We start from the raw sequence: 14,245 nt of genomic DNA, 5'->3' as shown, positions 1-14,245 counted from the left end.
CCTAAAGTCTGCTTTACCAACGTCTCCCTCAGAAAGGACGTCGGTTTTGGAAGCCATTCACAAGCTGTATTCTCAGCAGGTGATAGTCAAGGTACCCCTCCTACAACAGGGAAAGGGGTATTATTCCACTCTATTTGTGGTACCGAAACCGGACGGTTCGGTAAGGCCTATTCTAAATCTGAAATCCTTGAACCTGTACATACAGAAATTCAAGTTCAAGATGGAGTCACTCAGGGCAGTGATAGCGAATCTGGAAGAAGGAGACTTCATGGTGTCCTTGGACATAAAAGATGCTTATCTACATGTCCCGATTTACCCCTCACACCAAGGGTATCTCAGGTTCGTGATACAAGACTGTCATTATCAGTTTCAAACGCTGCCGTTTGGTTTGTCCACGGCCCCTCGGGTCTTTACCAAGGTAATGACCGAAATGATGGTTCTTCTACGAAGAAAAGGCGTATTAATTATCCCTTACTTGGACGATCTCCTGATAAGGGCAAAGTCCAGAGAACAGCTGGAAGTCGGTGTGGCGCTAACACAAGTAGTGCTTCAGCAACACGGGTGGATTCTAAATCTTCCAAAATCTCAATTGACCCCGACAACGCATCTGCTGTTCCTGGGTATGATTCTGGACACGGTTCAGAAAAAGGTATTTCTCCCGGAAGAGAAAGCAAGGGAGTTATCCGAACTTGTCAGGAACCTCCTAAAACCAGGAACTGTGTCAGTACATCAATGCACAAGAGTCCTGGGAAAGATGGTGGCTTCGTACGAAGCGATTCCATTCGGCAGATTCCATGCACGGACATTTCAGTGGGATCTGCTGGACAAATGGTCCGGATCGCATCTGCACATGCATCAGCGGATAACACTGTCACCGAGAACAAGGTTGTCTCTCCTGTGGTGGTTGCAGACTGCCCATCTGTTAGTGGGCCGCAGATTCGGCATACAGGACTGGGTCCTGGTGACTACGGATGCCAGCCTACGAGGTTGGGGAGCAGTCACAAAGGGAAGAAACTTCCAGGGCGTGTGGTCAAACCTGGAGACGTCTCTTCACATAAATATACTGGAGCTAAGAGCGATCTACAATGCTCTAAGTCTGGCAAAACCGCTGCTTCAGGGTCAGCCGGTGTTGATCCAGTCCGACAACATCACGGCAGTCGCCCACGTAAACCGACAAGGCGGCACGAGAAGCAGGAGTGCAATGGCAGAAGCTGCAAGGATTCTGCGCTGGGCGGAGAATCATGTCATAGCACTGTCAGCAGTGTTCATCCCGGGAGTGGACAACTGGGAAGCAGATTTCCTCAGCAGACACGACCTTCACCCGGGAGAGTGGGGACTTCATCCAGAAGTTTTCCACATGATTGTGAACCGTTGGGAAAAACCAAAGGTGGACATGATGGCGTCTCGCCTCAACAAAAAATTGGACAGGTATTGCGCCAGGTCAAGAGACCCTCAGGCAATAGCTGTGGACGCTCTGGTAACACCGTGGGTGTACCAGTCAGTGTATGTGTTCCCTCCTCTGCCTCTCATACCAAAGGTACTGAGAATTATACGGAAAAGAGGAGTAAGAACAATACTGGTGGCTCCGGACTGGCCAAGAAGAACTTGGTATCCGGAACTTCAAGAGATGCTCACGGAGGATCCGTGGCCTCTACCTCTAAGAAGGGATCTGCTTCAGCAGGGACCTTGTATGTTCCAAGACTTACCGCGTCTGCGTTTGACGGCATGGCGGTTGAACGCCAGATTCTAAAAGAAAAGGGCATTCCAGAGGAAGTTATTCCTACCTTGATTAAGGCTAGAAAGGAAGTGACTGTACAACATTATCACCGCATTTGGCGGAAATATGTTGCGTGGTGTGAGGCCAAGAAGGCTCCAACGGAAGAATTTCAATTGGGTCGATTCTTACATTTCCTGCAAGCAGGATTGTCTATGGGCCTAAAATTGGGGTCCATTAAAGTTCAAATTTCGGCCTTATCAATTTTCTTCCAGAAGGAATTGGCGTCAGTGCCTGAAGTACAAACTTTTGTCAAAGGTGTACTACATATACAACCCCCAATAGTGCCTCCAGTGGCACCGTGGGATTTGAACGTGGTTCTAAATTTTCTCAAATCTCATTGGTTTGAGCCTTTAAAATCGGTAGAATTAAAATACCTTACATGGAAGGTAACCATGCTGTTGGCCCTGGCTTCAGCCAGGAGAGTTTCAGAGTTGGCAGCTTTGTCATACAAGAGCCCATATCTGATATTCCATTCGGACAGGGCAGAATTGAGGACACGTCCTCAATTTCTCCCTAAGGTGGTTTCGGCATTTCACTTGAACCAGCCTATTGTGGTGCCTGCGGCTACTAGCGACTTGGAGGACTCCAAGTTACTGGACGTTGTCAGAGCATTAAAAATATATATTTCAAGGACAGCTGGAGTCAGAAAATCTGACTCGTTGTTTACATTGTATGCACCCAACAAGATGGGTGCTCCTGCGTCTAAACAGACGATTGCACGTTGGATCTGTAGCACAATCCAACTTGCACATTCTGTGGCAGGCGTGCCACAGCCTAAATCTGTAAAGGCCCACTCCACAAGGAAGGTGGGCTCATCTTGGGCGGCTGCCCGAGGGGTCTCGGCATTACAACTTTGCCGAGCAGCTACGTGGTCAGGGGAGAACACGTTTGTAAAATTTTACAAATTTGATACTCTGGCTAAAGAGGACCTGGAGTTTTCTCATTCGGTGCTGCAGAGTCATCCGCACTCTCCCGCCCGTTTGGGAGCTTTGGTATAATCCCCATGGTCCTGACGGAGTCCCCAGCATCCACTAGGACGTTAGAGAAAATAAGAATTTACTTACCGATAATTCTATTTCTCATAGTCCGTAGTGGATGCTGGGCGCCCATCCCAAGTGCGGATTGTCTGCAATGCTTGTACATAGTTATTGTTACAAAATCGGGTTATTACTGTTGTTGTGAGCCATCTTTTCAGAGGCTACTTCGTTTTGTTATCATACTGTTAACTGGGTTCAGATCACAAGTTGTACGGTGTGATTGGTGTGGCTGGTATGAGTCTTACCCGGGATTCAAGATCCTTCCTTATTGTGTACGCTCGTCCGGGCACAGTACCTAACTGAGGCTTGGAGGAGGGTCATAGGGGGAGGAGCCAGTACGCACCATGTGACCTAAAAGCTTTTTTAGATGTGCCCTGTCTCCTGCGGAGCCCGCTATTCCCCATGGTCCTGACGGAGTCCCCAGCATCCACTACGGACTATGAGAAATAGAATTATCGGTAAGTAAATTCTTATTTTTTCTAACATTTTATTCATCCTTTGCACCCAGCCCAGTAAAAACAACATATTTATTACCCAGTCCATATGTCAAAGGGAAGATTTATACTAAAATAAAGAACTTAGCATTATTGCAGGGTCCCGCCCAGGAAGGGGCGGACTCAGACATCATACCAGGTATAAATAGAGGGTATGGTTGAGCTCACATGCACCTTGAAAAAGACTAAATAGTTGAAACGCGTTGGTGGAGCATGTGAGGATTTGAGGTACCACTCCAACCAGTTCTAACAGCAGGAAAACGGTGAGACATCCCGGGTTAACATCTTTCTTTCACTGTTGGATTTTGCTGTATAAACATCCATAAGACTGTTTGTTGTGGTATGCAATCCAGAATTTGTTTTTAATAATTTTTATAATAAATGTATTGAAACCTCACACACCCCTTCGTGTTTGTGCTTTATACTGAGCCCAATACGAAGTCGGGGAGTGATCGAGGAAGACCATCCAGCCTGCTGAAATAAAGAAACCGCTACATGAAAGTACGACGTCTATTTGAAGTAAGCTTAGATGTGAGCATCATCTAGAAGTATCTGTTTATGAATATTTGTGGTACACACATTTTTGGCACCAGGAGTATTTACCTAGAGGCTTTAAAGAAACCTTTATAGGCTTTCTCCAAGTGTTTGAAAGTAAGCACACATGTGAGGAGCCACGTCTATCTTGAAACACCAGGGTGAACCCTTACGGATACCTGTACACTTCCCCGTATCACTATAGTCCATAGAGTCCGGGCAGAAGTCACCTTCATTCAAATTAACTTTTTTGGGGGGAATCCCACTGAACCCTTGTACATTATCTGTGTTCTCTCTACATGCAACATCTTTGAAAGATACTTCCATGAAGAACACGCTTTGAGAACAATAACGAACTTCCTTACCATCATTCTTGGACTTTGATCCCACGGTGAAATTCAACCATCATCTTACTTTGCGCCAACAGTAGGTCCATCCTACCTTTCTTGTTTATCATATTTCTAAAGGTATCCCTCTATATGGAGAACATAGGGGTCTATTTACCAGTCATGGGCAACAGTAAAAACTAACTATCACCGCTTATCTGGGCCTCATTCAATATGGTCGGTATTGCACAGCCGCAGGGAAGCAATACCATGTAACTACACTGCTCAAAAAAATAAAGGGAACACTAAAATAACACATCCCAGATCTGAATGAATGAAATATTCTTATTAACTACTTCGTTCTTTACATAGTTGAATGTGCTGACAACAAAATCACACAAAAATGATCAATGGATATCAAATTTATTAACCCATGGAGGTCTGGATTTGGAGTCACACTCCAAATTAAAGTGGAAAAAAACAAGTCAAAATGAGGCTCAGTAGTGTGTGTGGCCTCCACGTGCCTGTATGACCTCCCTACAACGCCTGGGCATGCTCCTGATGAGGTGGCGGATGGTCTCCTGAGGGATCTCCTCCCAGACCTGGACTAAAGCATCCGCCAACTCCTGGACAGTCTGTGGTGTTGGTGGATGGAGCGAGACATGATGTCCCAGATGTGCTCAATTGGATTCAGGTCTGGGGAATGGGCGGGCCAGTCCAAGCATCAATGCTTTCGTCTTGCAGGAACTGCTGACACACTCCAGCCACTTGAGGTCTAGTATTGTCTTGCATTAGGAGGAACCCAGGGCCAACCGCACCAGCATATGGTCTCACAAGGGGCCTGAGGATCTCATCTCGGTACCTAATGGCAGTCAGGCTACCTCTGGCGAGCACATGGAGGGCTGTGCAGCCCCCCAAAGAAATGCCACCCCACACCATTACTGACCCACTGCCAAACCGGTCATGCTGGAGGATGTTGCAGGCAGCAGAACATTCTCCTTGGCATCTCCAGACTCTGTCACGTCTGTCACATGTGCTCAGTGAGAACCTGCTTTCATCTGTGAAGAGCACAGGGCGTCCATGGCGAATTTGCCAATCTTGGTGTTCTCTGGCAAATGCCAAACGTCCTGCACGGTGTTGGGCTGTAAGCACAACCCACACCTGTGGACGTCGGGCCCTCATACCACCCTCATGGAGTCTGTTTCTGATCGTTTGAGTAGACACATGCACATTTGTGGCTTGCTGGAGGTCATTTTGCAGGGCTCTGGCAGTGCTCCTCCTTGCACAAAGGCGGAGGTAGCGGTCCTGCTGCTGGGTTGTTGCCCTCCTACGGCCTGTCTCCTGGTAGCGCCTCCATGCTCTAGACACTACGCTGACAGATACAGCAAACCTTCTTGCCACAGCTCGCATTGATGTGCCATCCTGGATGAGCTACACTACCTGAGCCACTTGTGTGGGTTGTAGACTCCGTCTCATGCTACCACTAGAGTGAAAGCACCGCCAGCTTTCAAAAGTGACCCAAACATCAGCCAGAAAGCATAGGAGCTGAGACGTGGTCTGTGGTCACCACCTGCAGAACAACTCCTTTATTGGGGGTGTCTTGCTAATTGCCTATAATTCCCACCTGTTGTCTATTCCATTTGCACAACAGCATGTGAAATTGATTGTCAATCAGTGTTGCTTCCTAAGTGGACAGTTTGATTTCACAGAAGTGTGATTAACTTGGAGTTACATTGTGTTGTTTAAGTGTTCCCTTTATTTTTTTTTTGAGCAGTGTAATATGCTAATGCTGCAGGAGGTGCCTGTAGGAAAAAGACGCCGTGTTCACAGCCCTAGGTGATCTGTGTAAGCCGAAGGATGTGGATTTTATTAGATCTACACTAAAAAGGTCTACAGTCAACAGGTCAGCCACTAATGTTTAACATGCATTAGGCCGACAGGGTCAAAAGGTTGACATGGAATAGGTAGACAGTAGGAAAGGTCGACATGGAAATGGTAGAAACAAAAGCGGTAGAAACTAATTTTTTTTTTTGGGGGGGGGGGTGTTTGTTTTGTCACTTCTGTATCGCGTCCCGTCGCTTTGCTCCCCATGCTTCAGGCAAGTAGCCTTGCTGCGCTCGGCACAGGTTACTATTCCCAATCATAGTCCATGTGGATGGTAAAGTATAAAAGAGTTGGAAAAAAAAAAAACTTGCGTCAACCATAATCATGTTGACCTTTTCAACTGTCAACTGTCGACATTTTGCACTGTCAACCTTTTGACCCTATCAACATAATGCATGTTGACCATTAGTGGCTGACCTATTGACTGTAGACCTTTTAAGTGTAGATCTATAGGCCGGATGCCTAAGCCAAAAGCTCTGCTGGGTCCAGGAAATCTGCGTCCAATGACGCAGCCCCTGGGCTCAGCACACTTACAAAATGGGGGTGACATGACCCTGTGTTTTCTAGACCAGTGCCCATTGCCGTCCTTCAGATTCCGTAGCATGTAACTCATACAACGGCTTGGGGGAAGGGGGAATTTGGGAATTGCACAGGACCCATTCTGCACATGCACAGACCCTCAAACTTCGGAGATGCACATAACCCGATGGTTGACATACATCTCTGGTATCATGCCCAATGTCCTGACACTACTATTCACTATTAAACTTAGTCGGGCAGATAAACAGTGGTCAGGTTGACGTTGGCATCAATGCTGGCTGGGAAACATTGAGAATGAACTTACTGCTTTGTTCAGCCAGTGTAGACGCAGTTTGCCGGGCCACACGTAAGCAATGGACTTGGAGCCTGGACTTGGTCTTCCAATGCCACTTTCACCTAAAATGAAAAAAGATTTGCAAAAACAATTGTTACAAAAAAAAAGAAGGGGAGGGGGGCAGTTAGGGAAATAAGATACTCAGGTGGTCATTTTTTTGTTTTTAAAGAAAATTCTATAATTAAATAAAACATTTTTCCCTGCTACTGGCCCCGTGATATCACCATTCTGAGATGGTAACAACAATAAGATGATAAACCTACTTAAATCAGCTTCCCCATGCTTTACATGGAATGTTACTGCCAGAGGCGGGGCTTGATAGTCTCCTTAAAATGAATAGACATCTCTTTATGGAGAGAATAAGGAAAAGATAGCAGCGCTAGGTTTTAACAAATAAATAAATAAATAGATGGATGGACAAGTAAAAAAACATTTATTAAAACAATCTAAAAAACAAACAAAATGAAAATCAATTATTTGGTCACCTCTATTACAATCTGCACCATCTCTTGCTTATTATAAAAGTAGGAATTAGACAATTCTTGGAACACAGTTCAAATTGGACGGGTATTACCGCATTGTCTGGGTGACGCAGCCGGTGACGCAGCCAGTAATACCAACTCGTTTCGCTGCTGATAGGCTTTTAAAAGCTGCCTATCAGCAGCGAACCGCGTTTGATTTACTGGCTGTGTCACCCAGACAATCTGAACTACCACTTCAACCTCCTTGCTACATTTGGACCAAAGGAAAAAAGTATTTCTGGACACCACATTCTTGGCATCAGGACAGGACTCCACTTTCATCTAAAGGCGCTGTAAGTGCAGTATGGTGAGGATTTAAAAGACCCTTAAAAAGGATCTTCTGCATTTGGGACTACACCTCCAGCGGTGAAAGTGTGGTAATACCCGTCCAATTTGAACTGTGTTCCAAGAATTGTCTAATTCCTACTTTTATAATAAGCAAGAGATGGTGCAGATTGTAATAGAGGTGACCAAACCATTGATTTTCATTTTATGTTTTTTTAGATTGTTTTAATAAATGTTTTTTTACTTGTTAATCCATCCATCCATCCATTTATTTATTTGTTAAAACTTAGCGCTGCTATCTTTTCCTTGTTTCATTGATCAGTAGGTCTGACTAATACCTACATTTTAGCAGCAGCATTAGGAAAACCCACCTAAAAACACCTGATTCCACTTTTTGGTAATTTATCATCTCTTTATGGAGAGTATGAAAACCATGAAGGATAAAGGGGTACATTCAGGGGCGGATTGGCCCACCAGGACACCATGACAGATTTCGATGGGCCGGTCCCATATCCCCCTCAGCCAGGCCGATTCACACTCAGGCTGGGCTGGCTCACACTGCTTCCAGTACTTGTGGTTAATTGGAATGCAATCGGGAAGTTAGGCCAGGGCCGTAACTAGGGGGGGGGGGGGGGGGCTGGGCTAAGGGGGCATGCGCCCAGGGTGCAGGATTTGAGGGGGCGCTGAGGAGTTACAGAGGAGCAGGGGTTTTTTTTTACCGGCAGTGCTGCTCCAGTGAGACAGCAGACGGCTCCCGTCGCAGTGTCTCTGACCCACCTGTCTGGCTGCAGCTGCCTCCGATGCTGTGCAGGTGAGCTTCAGTACCTGGGATCTCTCCTATGTCGGCTACTGTCTTAAACTTTTGTCTTTGCCATGCAGTGCTGCGACTAGTGTGCAGTGCACTGTACAAGCTATAGAAGCGAGCTGTTGGTGCTTGGTTTTTCAGCAGGCCATGATTCGGTCTGCCTGCCCAGCACCAACCGATAACAAGCTGCAGGCTACACCACACTGCCCCAGGCTGGGTGGTCTTCAGGTTGCCGGCGGCTGGGCTCCTGGCGACCACCATACCGGTGCCGGAATCCCGACCGCCGGCATACCGATATCTTTTCTCCCACTTGGGGGTCCACGACCCCCCTGGACAGGGCCGGATTAAGCCCTTGGGGGGCCCAGGGCACCCAAGACAGGGGGCCCCCCCACCAGCAACAACCCCCCGCAGGGGCAAAAGCAGGATTCGGAAGGGGGTTTCCTTTGATGCACACACAAGTGTGTGTGTGTGTGTGTGTGTGTGTGTTTGCGTGTGCGCGTGTGCGTGTATATATATATATATATATATATATACAGTGGTCGAAGTGGAAATTTTGAAGTGGGGGTATGCAAAAGTCAAGGACACAATTATGCAGTCACACAAAAGGGGGCATGTCCAGTGTAGTAGAACCCCTTATGCTATCTAGTACTGGTGCCCCTTTCACATTATAGCACACGGTACAAGCTGAGATTCACATTGTAGCACACTGAATGAGCCGAGATTCACATTATAGCACACTGAATGAGTCGAGATTCACATTATAGCACACTGAATGAGCCGAGATTCACATTGTAGCACACTGAATGAGCCGAGATTCACATTGTAGCACACTGAATGAGCCGAGATTCACATTGTAGCACACTGAATGAGCCGAGATTCACATTGTAGCACACTGAATGAGCCGAAATTCACATTGTAGCACACTGAATGAGCCGAAATTCACATTGTAGCACACTGAATGAGCCGACATTCACATTGTAGCACACTGAATGAGCCAAAATTCACCTTGTAGCACACTGAATGAGCCGAAATTCACCTTGTAGCACACTGAATGAGCCGAAATTCACCTTGTAGCACACTAAATGAGCCGAAATTCACATTATAGCACACTGAATGAGCAGAAATTCACATTATAGCACACTGAATGAGCCAAAATTCACATTGTAGCACACTGATTGAGCCGAAATTCACCTTGTAGCACACTGAATGAGCAGAAATTCACATTATAGCACACGGAATGAGTCGAAATTCACATTATAGCACACTGAATGAGCCGAAATTCACATTGTAGCACACTGAATGAGCTGAAATTGTGACAGCAGGGACAGCCAGAGTGACGACAGAGAGAGAGAGTGTGACGACAGGGAGAGAGAGAGAGAGAGAGAGAGAGTGACGACAGGGAGAGAGAGTGGTGATAGGGAGAGAGAGAGAGTAACGACAGGGAGAGAGTGACGACAGTGACAGCAGGGCGAGAGAGAGTGACGACAGAGAGAGAGAGTGACGACAGTGACAGCAGGGAGAGAGAGTGACAGTAGGGACAGGGACGGTAACGACAGGGAGATAGGTGACAGCAGGGGAACATTACCTCATTTGTTGTGGGTGAGCGGCGGGTGAGCGGCGGGTGGTTGGCGGCGGTGAGCGGCTGGTGGCTGGCTGCGGTGAACGGCGTGCGGTGGGTGGCTGTTGGTGGTGAGCGGCTGTGAGCTAGTACAGTGCTCTACACAGCCGCCGGCCGCCGCGCAGGGACGGGGAGCAACATGTGCAACAGGATGGCCACTTCCCTCGCCTCCTGCTGCACTTTAATTTCTCTGACGTCCTAAGTGGATGCTGGGAACTCCGTCAGGACCATGGGGAATAGCGGCTCTGCAGGAGACAGGGCACAAAAGTAAAAGCTTTAGGATCAGGTGGTGTGCACTGGCTCCTCCCCCTATGACCCTCCTCCAAGCCTCAGTTAGATTTTTGTGCCCGGCCGAGAAGGGTGCAATCTAGGTGGCTCTCCTAAAGAGCTGCTTAGAGTAAAAGTTTTATTAGGTTTTTTATTTTCAGTGAGTCCTGCTGGCAACAGGCTCACTGCAACGAGGGACTTAGGGGAGAAGAAGTGAACTCACCTGCGTGCAGGATGGATTGGCTTCTTAGGCTACTGGACACTAGCTCCAGAGGGACGATCACAGGTACAGCCTGGATGGGTCACCGGAGCCGCGCCGCCGACCCCCTTGCAGATGCTGAAGAGAGAAGAGGTCCAGAAATCGTCGGCTGAAGACTTCTCAGTCTTCATGAGGTAGCGCACAGCACTGCAGCTGTGCGCCATTGCTCTCAGCACACTTCACACCAACGGTCACTGAGGGTGCAGGGCGCTGGGGGGGCGCCCTGGGCAGCAATGAAAGTACCTATACTGGCTAAAAATACATCACATATAGCCTCTGGGGCTATATGGATGTATTTAACCCCTGCCAGGTTGTCAGAAAAACGGGAGAAGAAGCCCGCCGAAAAGGGGGCGGGGCCTATTCTCCTCAGCACACAGCGCCATTTTCCCTCACAGAACTGCTGGTGGGAAGGCTCCCAGGCTCTCCCCTGCACTGCACTACAGAAACAGGGTTAAAACAGAGAGGGGGGGCACTTATTTGGCGATATGATTATATATTAAGATGCTATAAGGGAAAACACTTATATAAAGGTTGTCCCTGTATAATTATAGCGTTTTGGTGTGTGCTGGCAAACTCTCCCTCTGTCTCCCCAAAGGGCTAGTGGGGTCCTGTCCTCTATCAGAGCATTCCCTGTGTGTGTGCTGTGTGTCGGTACGTGTGTGTCGACATGTATGAGGACGATGTTGGTGAGGAGGCGGAGCAATTGCCTGTAATGGTGATGTCACTCTCTAGGGAGTCGACACCGGAATGGATGGCTTATTTAGGGAATTACGTGATAATGTCAACACGCTGCAAGGTCGGTTGACGACATGAGACGGCCGGCAAACAAATTAGTACCTGTCCAGGCGTCTCAAACACCGTCAGGGGCTTTAAAACGCCCATTTACCTCAGTCGGTCGACACAGACACAGACACGGACACTGACTCCAGTGTCGACGGTGAAGAAACAAACGTATTTTCCTTTAGGGCCACACGTTACATGTTAAGGGCAATGAAGGAGGTGTTACATATTTCTGATACTACAAGTACCACAAAAAAGGGTATTATGTGGGGTATGAAAAAACTACCTGTAGTTTTTCCTGAATCAGATAAATTAAATGAAGAGTGTGATGATGCGTGGGTTTCCCCCGATAAAAAATTATGGGCGGTATACCTTTTCCCGCCAGAAGTTAGGGCGCGTTGGGAAACACCCCTTAGGGTGGATAAGGCGCTCACACGCTTATCACAAGTGGCGTTACCGTCTCCAGATACGGCCGCCCTCAAGGAGCCAGCTGATAGGAGGCTGGAAAATATCCTAAAAAGTATATACACACATACTGGTGTTATACTGCGACCAGCGATCGCCTCAGCCTGGATGTGCAGCGCTGGGGTGGCTTGGTCGGATTCCCTGACTGAAAATATTGATACCCTTGACAGGGACAGTATTTTATTGACTATAGAGCATTTAAAGGATGCATTTCTATATATGCGAGATGCACAGAGGGATATTTGCACTCTGGCATCAAGAGTAAGTGCGATGTCCATATCTGCCAGAAGATGTTTATGGACACGACAGTGGTCAGGTGATGCAGATTCCAAACGGCACATGGAAGTATTGCCGTATAAAGGGGAGGAGTTATTTGGGGTCGGTCCATCGGACCTGGTGGCCACGGCAACAGCTGGAAAATCCACCTTTTTTACCCCAAGTCACATCTCAGCAGAAAAAGACACCGTCTTTTCAGCCTCAGTCCTTTCGTCCCCATAAGGGCAAAAGGCCAGTCATATCTGCCCAGGGATAGAGGAAAGGGAAGAAGACTGCAGCAGGCAGCCCATTCCCAGGAACAGAAGCCCTCCACCGCTTCTACCAAGTCCTCAGCATGACGCTGGGGCCGTACAAGCGGACTCAGGTGCGGTGGGGGGTCGTCTCAAGAGTTTCAGCACGCAGTGGGCTCACTCGCAAGTGGACCCCTGGACCCTACAAGTAGTATCCCAGGGGTACAGATTGGAAATTCGAGACGTCTCCTAGAGATGAGCGGGTTCGGTTTCTCTGAATCCGAACCCGCCCGAACTTCATGGTTTTTTTCACGGGTCCGAGCAGACTCGGATCCTCCCGCCTTGCTCGGTTAACCCGAGCGCGCCCGAACGTCATCATGACGCTGTCGGATTCTCGCGAGACTCGGATTCTATATAAGGAGCCGCGCGTCGCCGCCATTTTCACACGTGCATTGAGATTGATAGGGAGAGGACGTGGCTGGCGTCCTCTCCATTTAGATTAGAAGAGAGAGAGAGAGAGAGATTGACCTGATTTACTGGAGCTTAGGAGTACTGTAGAAGTGTAGAGAGTGCAGAGTTTACTAGTGACTGACCACAGTGACCACCAGACAGTGCAGTTTTATTTAATATATCCGTTCTCTGCCTGAAAAAAACGATACACACAGTGACTCAGTCACATACCATATCTGTGTGCACTGCTCAGCCCAGTGTGCTGCATCATCTATGTATATATATCTGACTGTGCTCAGCTCACACAGCTTATAATTGTGGGGGAGACTGGGGAGCACTGCAGTGCCAGTTATAGGTTATAGCAGGAGCCAGGAGTACATATTATATTAAAATTAAACAGTGCACACTTTTGCTGCAGGAGTGCCACTGCCAGTGTGACTGACCAGTGACCTGACCACACTGACCACCAGTATAGTTAGTAGTATACTATATTGTGATTGCCTGAAAAAGTTAAACACTCGTCGTGTGACTTCACTTGTGTGGTGTTTTTTTTTTATTCTATAAAAAACTCATTCTGCTGACAGACAGTGTCCAGCAGGTCCGTCATTATATAATATATACCTGTCCGGCTGCAGTAGTGATATATATATATTTTTTATATCATTATTTATCATCCAGTCGCAGCAGACACAGTACGGTAGTTCACGGCTGTAGCTACCTCTGTGTCGGCACTCGGCAGTCCATCCATAATTGTATACCACCTACCCGTGGTTTTTTTTTCTTTCTTCTTTATACATACATACTACTACATCTCTTTATCAACCAGTCTATATTAGCAGCAGACACAGTACAGTACGGTAGTCCACGGCTGTAGCTACCTCTGTGTCGGCACTCGGCAGTCCGTCCATAATTGTATACCACCTACCCGTGGTTTTTTTTTCTTTCTTCTTTATACATACATACTACTACATCTCTTTATCAACCAGTCTATATTAGCAGCAGACACAGTACAGTACGGTAGTTCACGGCTGTAGCTACCTCTGTGTCGGCACTCGGCAGTCCGTCCATAATTGTATACCACCTACCCGAGGTTTTTTTTTCTTTCTTCTTTATACATACATACTACTACATCTCTTTATCAACCAGTCTATATTAGCAGCAGACACAGTACAGTACGGTAGTTCACGGCTGTAGCTACCTCTGTGTCGGCACTCGGCAGTCCGTCCATAATTGTATACCACCTACCCGAGGTTTTTTTTTCTTTCTTCTTTATACATACATACTACTACATCTCTTTATCAACCAGTCTATATTAGCAGCAGACACAGTACAGTACGGTAGTTCACGGCTGTAGCTACCTCTG

This window comes from Pseudophryne corroboree, chromosome 1 (assembly GCF_028390025.1).
Source record: "Pseudophryne corroboree isolate aPseCor3 chromosome 1, aPseCor3.hap2, whole genome shotgun sequence".
Lineage (NCBI taxonomy): Eukaryota > Metazoa > Chordata > Amphibia > Anura > Myobatrachidae > Pseudophryne > Pseudophryne corroboree.
The sequence above is the reverse complement of the archived record's forward strand: the minus strand, read 5'-3'. Positions refer to the sequence as shown.